The sequence below is a fragment of the Tachypleus tridentatus genome, chromosome 13 (assembly GCF_004210375.1).
Source record: "Tachypleus tridentatus isolate NWPU-2018 chromosome 13, ASM421037v1, whole genome shotgun sequence".
NCBI lineage: Eukaryota > Metazoa > Arthropoda > Merostomata > Xiphosura > Limulidae > Tachypleus > Tachypleus tridentatus.
This window is the reverse complement of record NC_134837.1, coordinates 142,404,247-142,417,270: the sequence shown is the minus strand read 5'-3', so window position 1 is coordinate 142,417,270 and position 13,024 is coordinate 142,404,247. Positions and strand designations below refer to the sequence as shown.

The 13,024-nt window shown below is 32.7% G+C and overlaps 1 long non-coding RNA gene across 1 annotated transcript in view; it reads left to right on the top strand.

Moving 5' to 3' along the window:
• The window catches only part of LOC143240097 (uncharacterized), a 29,066-nt gene extending 16,042 nt beyond the window's left edge, over window positions 1-13,024 (top strand). Inside the window, exon 3 of the long non-coding RNA XR_013021570.1 lies at window positions 12,915-13,024. This is a non-coding gene — a long non-coding RNA (uncharacterized LOC143240097). The remainder of the gene's footprint in view (window positions 1-12,914) is intronic.

The window sequence follows — 13,024 nt, the reverse complement described above, 5'->3', positions numbered from 1 at the left end:
TGAATACAGATTTATGGATGTTCGTGTATTACCATTGATGTGAATTAATTAACAGAAACGGGTGGACGTTATAAATAAAAAAAAAATCATAATCAAATGCCCTCTAGCCACTTACTCGACAACTTACCTCAGTGTTTTTGAGGTAAAAGGTTAAACTGTAATATAAGCGCAAAAAGTGTGTAGATATATAATTTACCATATGAACTATCATAAAAAAAGCTAGGAAAACCCACCCTGAAAACAATCACGAACAGTTGAAGTATATTTTCAAGTTTATCAGACAATATTTTAGACAGTTGTTCTCCTTCTAACTTACTAGATATTAGAACATATGTTATTTACCGAGAAAACGGTACACCTGGTACTTACTATAAATTATGGTACACATATTATATTTTCTTAGGAATAAATTAAATATTTCCCAAATAGATGTCTCTCCACTCCTTTTCTCAGGCCTGTGGTATATGACTTTTCCAAAAAAAAAAAAAAAACCTTTCCGCAGGCGTCAGAGATAGGAAGAAAGGGTTCTTTTTTTGCCACGATGTATGGTTATTAAACAGAAAAGACCAACAAATGTCTCGCAGATAAATGATGTTGTAACATTCATGTTAAGTCAGGCAACTTTGTTATTTATGAACTGCTTATCATTCATGATAAAAGGTAGGCCAGAAGCTCTGTTGCTCCTAAGTTATGGTGTGCAGTATATGAAAACGAAAGTTTTATTGTCTGTTAAGAACAATCTAACATTAACTACAACAGAAATAAAAGGAGTTTGGGAGTGCTACTGGTTCAAAACCAAACTGGTTTTGTCTGAAGATTTAGGATATAAAAATGCTGGCTGTCATCAACCTATAGTATAAATGTTTGGGTTAAGTTTTGAGCAAAAAATATAATTTGTTAAATTTCAATATATTTTTATTTATTTTGTTTACTTAAGAGTAAACCTATATAATACCTATATGCACGGTCCTCACAGCAAGGATAAAGTCTCAGATTTTAACGTTATTAGCTTAAGATTACTATTGGCCTACCAGTAAGAATTAAGTGTATAATTTAAGTGCACTCTGTTTTCTGAAGTTAATTATAATGTAAAAAAATAATTAAAACATTGCTTTGTTCTTAGTGTAGAGAGACGATATAACTTAGATAAGTTGAAACAAAATGAGTCATCCAAAAGATGCCCAATACAAACTCTGTATTACTAAAAGGATAAAAAGTTTTATCTACTGTAAAACGTTATTTAAAATATTTCATATATAATCCATTTAATATTTTATTATCTTCTCCGTACCAACAGAGTGTGTATGTGTGTATTTTCTTACAGCAAAGCCACACTGGGCTGTCTGCGGAGCCCACCAAGGGGAATCGAACCCCTCATTGTAGCGGTGTAAATCCGTAGACATACCGCTATACTAACGGGGGGGCCAATTACCAAGAAATCGATTTTTAACAGAAAGAGTACGCGTTTCATTTTAAATAGTTTATAATTAACCATACCAGGACAAAGGATCGTGACACGTCAACATATATCTATAACACACATTCTACGATTAATGAACAATAAGCATCACAGCTAACTTACTGTACTCGAATTCGCACGTTTCGACTCTCTTGTCACTAGGTGAATCGACATTTGAATAAGGCTTATTCATAAAGACGACTAGTTATCACTTGTGACGTAGAATCTAAATACAACCATACTCAAATCTTAAGTGACGTCTTTCGCTTTGTTTTCGAACTACTTTATTTAAAAAACGGGTAGGGACAAATAGAAGGCGGTTTAATGGGGAAAATATTAGATAACGTTAACAATTTTTATATATTCACATTAATTATTTAATATTTGAGGTACCTTACCAATACAATAAGTAAATATGTTTTGTAGTTTGTAAAGAAAATTAACTTTTAGTCTGATATCATAGGTGGCCACTTTATTAAAAAAAAACAAACACCTCATACTAAGTCGAGTCACCTTTCACCTCGATAACATCTTAATATTAAAACAGACTAGATACCACAAGCTATCAGAAGGTTATTTATTTTCATCGTAGCCTATTCGCATTGAATATTAAAATTTATCTTTAGGATGCTCAACTGGATTGAGATCCGGTGACTACGTTAGCCAAGAATGATGTTTAAAGATAACGTCATTCCCTTTTACCATACTTTGGCGAGAGGACAAATATTCCTAATTTGAGGATAAGTGGCACATTTATGAAAAATGATGTTAAAAGCTATACGAGAAATTCACCATCCTAACAAACCTAGTCTTCATGGTTTTATTCAAAGTTGTTCAGGACCCCTGATGCAGTAGAATTTCCTGAAATCAGTATAACTCTGACAAATGGCAAATCGATTGATAGATTGTACGTCATATTTATTTCTAATATTTAAAACATCTTATTCGCTGAACAATTAAAAAAATATGTAAGTAGCGTCAACGCCACATATTCTCCAAATTCTATATAAATGAATAATTATTATGGTGAGTAAGAGACAACTAAAATCGTGTTTTTTATGTAACATAGAATCAGTTATTTAAAATTTCGATCACTTTTCTTCGTATTATAGATAGTATTAAAGTTTACTAGGTGAATGACCAAAGAAAGAACCAGTAGAGCATACGTACGTGTTCAGTTAGAAACTAATTAAGCTCTAAAAACTGATTCTGATTTCTACCTAGATTTTGCTTATATTTGGATGTTGCTAAGAGAGTTTACTAAAATATTGTTTCAGTATTTGCTTACATGGTCATCGTCTGATTAGTTTATTAAACTTTTGCTGTCTAAAGTTCAAGTTCATGTGCGCTACCAGATGAGTAAGCTATCCCCAATCGATTTTATGTATCGTAAGCAATTGTATGTGAAACCCACCAAAATAATGTTTCTTAATATTGTTCAACGACTGTAATTAGCTACGATAGAAAGATTGTATCAATAACTTGCTGCACCATACAATACCTGCGTATTTAAACTAGTACAAAACAGGATGAGTCATTTTAATAACTGTAAGTTAATTAATAAAAAAATTGTGTGACGAGTGAAACTAGTATTCTATTAGGTTCCTGCCTAATATTGGATCTAACAAAGTAATATTATTAAAATAAAAGGATAGTAAATTCTGTTCATGAACGAGTGCCGCTGTGGGCGTGGTTCTGTCTGTTGGTCTTTTATTTATTAGGGTGTAACTCCTAGAATTAAGGTTCATCTGTTGTCTGTCAGTTCAGAGCCACGCCTTCGGAAAAGATAGTGGTTGTTTACAGCTCAACTCAGCAGCGTATACTGTTGAATAGTATACGTTCCGGGCGTATTGTACTTTGAAAATGAATAGCACATGAAAATCTTAGTGGAAGGCTTAGATTTCTAAGCAAGATTAGTGTGGAATTTCAATCTCAAACGATAAATGACAAAGAATATTTCTAAACGCTACTGAAAATAGTAGAAAAACAATCTTACATGAACACATACAACATTTAAGGTAAATTCACTAAGGCCACACAGAAACGTTGTAGAAAATAGATATTATGGAGACATTTATGTTGAAAAGTCGTTTATTTTGTGATAAGTGCTGAACATTACAGCGAACTAGGAAGGAACTTTGAATAATATATAATTGATAAAATTTCTCATGCTTGTTGCTTATTACGTTGTTTTATAATTTATAAAAGTAAAGGTTTAGAAACGTTTAATAGGATAATGAAGAAATACAGGATTTTAAAATGTAACACATGAATAAAGTGATCTCTGGTGTTATGACAGAGAAAATAATGGTCTTTATAGTATTTTTCATTTGTTATATTCATATCTAAATTCCCGAGGAGTTCGTTGAATCGGCAACAGATACAGTGATGCTACTTTTCTTAGAGTTATTACAATGTTGATGCACCATAAGAAATATTGAATGGTTTGTCATTTATCTTATTTCATTTTATAGAATCATATTAAAATGTTGAGGTATTTGGTTTATTATAACACAAGACTTCGTTACCGTTAAACCTAACAAGAGATGAGAGGACTGCTTTGTTTTTAGTGTTATCTTAGTGACTATAAATTGTCGGTTAACCACATTGTATTTCGGTAGTAAATTGTTGAGTCTTAAGTAAAAGAATAGGTATAACTGTTTCTCGGTGAATAAAGGGTTCGACAATTTTTAGAAATAAAATAATTTCTAAACAATATCACTGGATGAAAAGCTGTTTATTCACTTTTCTAAAGTTCCAAAAAGACGTTTAGTAGGTATGAAGCGAATGTTTAAAATACTGTGAGACATGAACGACAGTATAAAATGAGATTTAAATATTTTCATTTTTAAATAATGTTTGATCTGTCCATGTGTTAGTATGATAAATAATATTTATATACCCAAAACATGCTTGATTCCAGTGAAAAGTATTTGGGGAATTTTATTTTTGTAATGAATTTTTGAAACATATCAGGGCCCGCCATGGCCAAGCGAGTTGAGGGGTTCGACTTATAATCCGAGGGTCGCGGGTTCGAATCTCGGTCGCACCAAACATGCTCGCCGTCTCAGTCGTGGGGGCGTTATAATGTGACGGTCAATCCTACTATTCGTTGGTAAAAGAGTAGTCCAAGAGTTGGCGGTGGGTGGTGATGACTAGCTGCCTTCCCTGCTAAATTAGGGACGGCTAGCTCGAGTAGCTTTGCGTGAAATTCAAAAACCAAACGAAACATGTCAACTTTTGCTTTCTTGCAAATTGAGAAACCGATATTATAACAAATTATCTTGAGGAAAATTAATTTTGTTGACGGAAAAAAAAAGTAAAAAAAAATTGTATAAGAATGTGTCGTTCCTTCCTTCGCATCTTTTGATCTTGATATGTCTTCTGGAAGTGACATGGTAAAACTGTCTTGTTAATTTAACCAGAGAATACTATTGCCTGAAACTAACATTTTTTTATCGAATTTCTTTAGAACTAACTCGCTAACGACTCAACCAATTATACTTTGTAGTTTTGTTGATTAAACTGATGAACATTGCGTGACTTAGATTAAACAGATACTGTAGCGTGTATTGCATATGACATAACACAAAATGGGATATAAAATGGTGTGCCGAAGGGTACTTGTACAATTATAAGCCATATTCAGAAAATAAAATTCACATATACATATATATATATATGTGTGTGTGTGTGTTCTTATACCCACTATTCTTTTGAGGGGCCCGGCATGGCCAAGCGTGTTAAGGCGTGCGTCTCGTAATCTGAGGGTCGCGGGTTCACATCTCCTTCGCGCCAAACATGCTCACCCTTTCAGCCGTGGGGGCGTTATAATGTGACGGTCAATCCCACTATTCGTTGGTAAAAGAGTAGCCCAGGAGTTGGCGGTGGGTGGTGATGACTAGCTGCCTTCCCTCTAGTCTTACACTGCTAAATTAGGGACGGCTAACGCAAATAGCTCTCGTGTAGCTTTGCTCAAAGAAAGATTTTTCTTAATTTAATATTACTTAAAGTTCTGATGCCTAATAGGTCGACATTTTCTAATAGCTTTATGAGTTCAAATACCAGTCCTTCCTTTTTATATTTTTTACTTTACTGTTGTGTATTAATTTTCTGTATAAACATATATATAACAACGTTTTTTTTTACACTTTTATTGTTTCAACAGTTTGGAACAGTGTTGCTATTCATCTAAACCAATGATTTTGAACCTTTCCCAATATCATTCAGTCATATGAGTTTTGCACAATAGCTCAATCACCCTAATTCGAAAAAAACAAAAAACAAAAAGGTTAAAGTGATGGAAACTATTTATTATGGCTTAACTATACATCAAAATATAACTAGAATAAATATAACATAAAATAAGCAAAACCCCTGAGTGAACCATTCACCAAGTTGAGAAGCACTGCTCTTGTCTATCAATACTTGTCGTGTGGTATTGACAGAGACGACATTTTAGGCTCACATACAACTGCAGAACTTTTAACATGATAATCTGAAAGCTGCACTTTCAATAAACGTCAGATGTCGTCATTCTGATTGTTTAACTGGTAGGATAAGAACAAGGTGGAAGGACATGATATTGTTATATGGCGTCAGTAGACTATAGCATTACTTGTTATGCTATATATAGATAAAAAGAAATTAGAACATTGACAATTAGTTTTGTAAGTATTCTGGATTAACTTTTAAAATGGCCTTAACTTGCCATTAGGTCAGTATAAGAGACGTTGCAGTTTTCTGAAGTTACCACTAAACGGCAAACAAGTGAGACAAACTGTAATTACAATTGGATAGTAGCTTTAACGGAATTAGTAGTTATTATTTGAAATAAGTTTTGAGAATATGTTTGTAGAAGCAGGAAGTGTATATAATTAAAATGAAATAAAATTTAACAAAACTTTTTTGTTTTCGTACAATATCACCTAATTCTGGCACGAACCGCTCATTACATGATTATAAAAACGAATAAGAAAATATAGAGAAAAACATTTTCTTCACATACAGTTGAGTGAGAACTAATGTTTAGAAAGTTAAAACTACCTATAAAATAGACATTTGATCACTCTCACAGTAAGTTCCACTATATTTTGGTTTATAAATAATTTTTACAATTAGAGTAAACAATGAAAGGCGTAATGGATACATTTAAAGAATCAGCTCGACAAAGATTAAAACTTGATGCTAATAAATTAGAAAAATATCTAAAAAAATCTAATAATCTATCGAGAAAATATGATTTTATAACAGTTGATTGCTCACAGTTAATCGAGTAGTGTTATAAAATAACAAAACTATTTCTAAACAACTAGTTGGGAATTGTTGTTGTTTTGTCACAGTAATAAATGGAGGAGACCAACGGGTGACTAAAACTAGAGCTTTTAACTCTTTAGGACAAAGATCTAATCTCATTAGAAGAAAATGTTCACTACCAATATCTGTGTCAAGATGCAAAGTACTGTTTTTATATTTATTATGGGTATTCACACATAGCTATATAACAATTTGCGCTATATGTACCTGTTTTTGAATTCATGGAGTAGAAGAAAGGTAGCTATCAACAGTACTCACCGTCAACTCTTCGGCTACTGTAATCGAATAGTGGGATTTGACTGTCACGCTAATGACACATCCACGGCCTTACGGTGCAAGGCGTGATTTTGCAGTAACAGGTAGCACACCACGAAATTTTCTGACTACTAAGCCTTGCCTGGTCAAGCTGTAAAATAAAGAAACGTAATCGTCGAAGAATTAAAAAAATAAAAAACAATGAATACTCATGGGTAATATAAATTTTAAAACCTGAAATCATGAATCTGTGAGGAAATATCGACCTATTAAACATTAGTACTTTAAATAATATTAAAGCAGGAAAGCGAGTAAATTTTAAGCTTACAGAAATAAGACGATTAAATCATAATTTACTGAGGTTAGTCTTCTAATTGCCTACTCACAGAAAAAGTAAATAACTGTCTTAAAACCAATAATAACAAATAAGAAACCTCAAAAGTAAATTGACAAAACCTTATTAAAAGTCCAAACTGAATCAAAAGCTCGACGTTTAAGACTAGCGGCGAAAGTTTCACATAGTTCTTATGTATTGTGACATTTGACTGAGCTTAAATTAAGAAAATAATCACATTTGCCACATGAACCAAACCAACCTCTTTCAGTACTGAGTCTAAATGACTCAGGGAGAAGGTAATTCCAGAAACTGGTGATTTAGGGCTAATTCAATAGATCTCCATGAATGAAGCTCGAAACAACTTGTGAAACGAAAACCAACCAAATGTTAATGAAAATACAGGATGAAGAAATCCGTATGGATTATACTATGATGGTTTCAGACTGGGCATTATACCATACTTCTTACATTTATTCTACGTAATACAAATGGCATTTTTACTTTGAGAATCGATAGGTTTTAATGGTTTGAATTTTGCGAAAAGACGTTCAAGGGCTATCTACGGTAATTGTTCCTAATTCAGCAGTCAAAGACTAGATGGAAGAGAGCTAGTCATCACACCACCCACCGCCAAACTCTTGGGCTACTCTTTTACCAACGAATAGTGAGATTGACCGAACCTGAGACTCTCATATTACGAGTCGAGCGTCGTAACCACCTGACCATGTTGGGTTCGAATACCTACAGAAGTCATCTTGTAGTGTATTGTTCAGTGCTGCATCTTTGGTTTTTACAAAGAAGGAAGGCAGCTAATTTACCTCCAATCCTGGAACTTATCTGACCTAATAGGGAGATTTGACGTTACTCTTACGGCACACTCGAAGTGCGTGTCGTAATTTTGCGTCAACGGATTGCGAACTCTTAGTCCTTGGAATCATAGTCCAAGCATGTTATAATGAATAAAACCCTATTACCTATCAAAGTAAGATCAGGCTGAATGGCACTTCGCAAAACTTGTTAATTTTTATGTTAAACAGATAGATAAATGCTGTTCATAAACCTAAATGTTGAAACTTTACATGCATATTACATGTGGTAATTCATCAAATACGATAAAGATAATTTAAATGTCAATCAGAAACTACTAACTTCAACGTTAAAGTTTAAAATAACGCCAAAACAAATAAATAATAAAACTAGAAAACGTATATATCTATATATATATATATACAATAAAATGCTTGTATGTATATTAACGATATGCCCGTAACAGAAATATGTATAAACGGTGATAAAAAAGAAAAGGTTTATAGACACACTTTAGTGTGTGTTTTTGTAGTAGTGTTTTAAATTTCGAAGATGGATATGTATCGCAGAATTATATGAACATAATTTATAGTTCATACATGTTTTAATTTTATTTATAACAAGAACAACAAGGAGTGAGTGGTCTAAGAAAAATTGTTTTGTAAACAAATTCGCGATTTAATTTTTTGGTTTCTAAGGTTTTGTGTGTGAGTGAATTTCAAACTAGTGTAATTTTGTGTAGATGGATATCACGTGTATACATGGTTCAATGTGCCTTTTAAACACAAGTTATTTTACAAGCTTTAGGTAACATAAAAACTTACAGTGCTTAAATAGACTCGAAATACTTATTCTTGCAGGAATAATAAAGCTTAAATTACAACTAAAAAAACAAATCAGTTAAGAACTTTAGACCGGTCTTAAGTTAACAACTGAAGTATACTTTGACGTAATAAACTGAAATGCAGCCATGAACGTTCTTCTTGAGGTTATGTAATAACGAATATATACAAATTAAAACACATTAGCAACTGAAATTAGCTGTGTACGCCCACTTGTATGTTTTAATGATGAAATATTGTCTTGGAGACCACATCTAGATTGTCAGACAGGTTTAGTCGTTCTTTCCCTTACTCTGGTAAAATGGAATATGAAACACACTGATTCATTTTGGATAATAAATATCATACTACAAACAACTGTGAGCTAAATCTCATCAGTCCAGGTAGCTAGGTAGTAGAGAATATTGTACAAATTATCTTTATACGCAGTTACTTGTTGAAGGCAATCTAGGAAATTAATATTTCAGTTACACAATTCATTGCTGCCCTTTCACAGCAAAAGAGTGTTGAGATTAATCGAACTTTTGGTCCAGTTATATTATGTATTTTGTACCTCAAAGTGGATAAATACATGAATATTGATTTCTTACACGCGAGAGTGCATAGTTTCGTCACATCTGTTATTATATTTAGCGTCGGTAACTATGACACCGAGTTTAATGTCAGTTTTCCCAATGCACAATATCACTTACAATTACTTTCATAGCTCCTTTCAGCTCTGTGCGAGTACTTACCAAAAATAAAACATCTATTTTATTTTATAAAATTAGAATATTCTAGTAGCGAAGTACTTAATTTGCAACGAAGAGAAATGGTTAGATGAAAATTACTCATCTTGCAGGAAATGGTTCTGCTAAAACTGTCCCTATTATCGTTAAACCTATAACTAGTTGAAAGATTTAAAACATTTTTCTGAGACAATACTGGTATGTTTACATATGTACCAATAGCCTTAGACAGAAATGGTTGTATGTTCATCTAATTCAGCACCTGGTAAACTATGTAATCCTACAGATAAATGTTTTCTCACGCTCTTCAGTTTTTCTTTCCTGAAAATCTCACCTTACCGTTTAACCAATCCTTCCTCTTTCTATTACAGCATTGCGTGTAGTGGTTGACAAATAACATGTTTTCACGAAAGTGTATCTACTGTAATCTCGATTTCTTTTCAGGTAAATATACCGTCGAAATCTCGTTACATATATGAAAAAAAGACCAGTTTGTTTTCCCAATAATAGGCTTGCAGAAAACTGTTAGAAAGGTTATAACGTTAAAAACCTTTGAAATTTAACTGATGTATGTGTAATCTTCTGGAACAAATTACTGAAATATTTTGTCACTTTAAGAAAAGATCCACACGAATATGTCATCTTATGAAAAGTTAATCACCTATCATAATGAAATTGTTTAGGCTATTAACAGCTAATTGGTTTAGCTCAATATCATACAGAATATTTTCATTGAATATTAAAATAAAAATTTTCATCGTAATACCACAAGAAGTATCCCCCCCCAATGATTCAGAGGTTAGTTTGTAGGTTTAAGTTCTGGTTCCAACATTTCTAGTGGGCAGAGTACAGGTATCTTATTTTGTAACTTTACATTTAACACAACAAAAACAAACAAAAAAACATTTGACTTTAGTTAACATTATTTGCATTAAACTAATATCTATAGATCATCTCCTCATATATTATGAAATGATCATTCATAAAATGGTAGACAGTTTGTCTGTTGTGATCTACAAATATTTTAGTTCTGGATAACTGGTACCCACGTTCACAGACTAATTATATTTAGTTTGGTTTTAAATTTCACGCAAAGCTACACGAGGGCTACCTGCGCTAGCCGTCCCTAATTAAGCAGTGGAACACTAGAGGGAAGGCAGCTAGACATCACCACCCACCGCCAACTCTTGGGCTACTCTTTTACCAACAAATAGTGGGATTGATCGTAGCATTATAACGCCCTCACGGCTGAAAGGGCAAGCATGTTTGGTGTGACGGAGATTCGAACCCGCGACCCTCGGATTACGAGTCGAGTGTCTTAACCACCTGGCCATACTTGACCACTAATTATATTTGCCATGAACATAACAAAACTTTTCATTAAATATTTGAATCTGATATTCAGGTTTTTTTTATATTTGTATATATGTTTTATTACTTTCATATGTAATCCTTCTGCATAATAATCACAGTTTTTATTATTATTTGTTTTTATATCTGCATGTGAAAACGTTGCTTATTGTCGATCATTATCAGGGCTCCTGAAGACGGTTATGATATGACATATAATAGTGGTCTAGACTCTGCATATCATCAGTTTTCATGAGCAACAACTGTTAGGCTATGAATCAGATTAAAAATGTGAACTATATTTAGTATCTATTTCATTTCAAATAGTTTATAAATATTTCTAGGTAATAATTAATAACGCGACATTATTTATTTTAACAGTTAATTTATCTGTTTAGGATGACATATATCTTTTCCAGATTTCCCGTATAAAATAGTACATATTTCATGGTAAATATTATTCAAAGCCGAAAATAACTTGAGTTTAAAAACAGGTTTCAGAAAAAAAGGAATAAAAGCAATAGTGATGGCTACTAAATAGGCTTTTGTGGCACGAATGCCATTGAATTCAGGTATTGTTACAAAGAAAAAAAAGTTAATGCTACTGTTTCGGGAAGCATCAAGTGCTTGGAATTTCTGAGATAGAATGTCTGCGCATAAAAATATGTTAAAGAGTGTTATAATCTTGTACATAAATTCTCTTTCTGTGTTATTATACGTGTTTTTTTTATAAAACATGGCGTGGCTTGCTCCTTTTGTTACTCTTTCACGGAGAAACAATATCTAACACGCATACGGCTTAATTGAAGATAGTGTAGAACTTGTAAGTCTTCGATTGAAGTAATTACCATGGCAGTTAACAACAAGCACACACAAATGGTTCAAGAAATGTTAGGCCTTGTGTTCAAGCGTAACTGTAAATAAGTAATAATGCTTGCATAGTTTGTGTAACAGTATGTATAGAGTGTACATAATTAATAGATAATGTAAAGAATCCACCAACAACATAAACACATAGAAAACAGGAAACATATGCATATATATCTAATTAAAATACATTTGATTCTTTAAACATATTTAATCAACAAATGTTCTATTTCCGAAAACGTAAACTCTACCAGAACGAGAATAACTCAGTAAACTCTGCCAACAAGGAGCGCCGTGATTAATAGCAAATAATCCATAAAAACCAGTTAAAATTACGTAATGTTTAGTATATACATCAGAATATTTCATTTTAATTTCTGTAGTTTACAGCATTTATTAGAAACTGTATTCCTTTAGTTTTTTGTGTAACTTACGAAATGTATGTTTACAAAACCAGGATTTTAGCTCATCATCTGCTGGATAAGAGAACTACACAAATTAAATTAACAATGTTTTAATTTAAGCTCATACAGAACAGCATTGAAACACTATCATGTTTTAACAATGTGCCCATTGTTATTACTCATACAATTCAGAATTAAGATTTTCGTCAAGTACACCGATAATTTTTATGATGGTGTGAGTGTGTGTGTTTCATTGCAAAGACACGAATAGACTATCTGCGTTGTGTCCGCCGCTGGGATCGAACTTTGAATTATAAGCTGTAAGCCTCAGCGTGTTTCCTGAGTAACCGTAAGAAAACTAAAGCGTGCCAATCGAGTGCAGTAATAGATTTTATTTCATTCTAAAAATGTTCAAATGCTCAAGGAATTGTGACATGTGAGCTTTCTTGCTAAAAGGGATTCAAATAATTAAAAACATACATTAATATTTACCTTAAGCATGTTGAATTATTTTGTGTAATAAAGACTATATTTATTATTTTTTTTCAGGTATATTGTGCTCTAGGAAATGACTGCTTCAGTGATAAGAAAACCTGGGCAACTGCAAACAGCATGAACACTGGTGATGTCATCCAAATTAATCTGCAGGAAGGTGATTG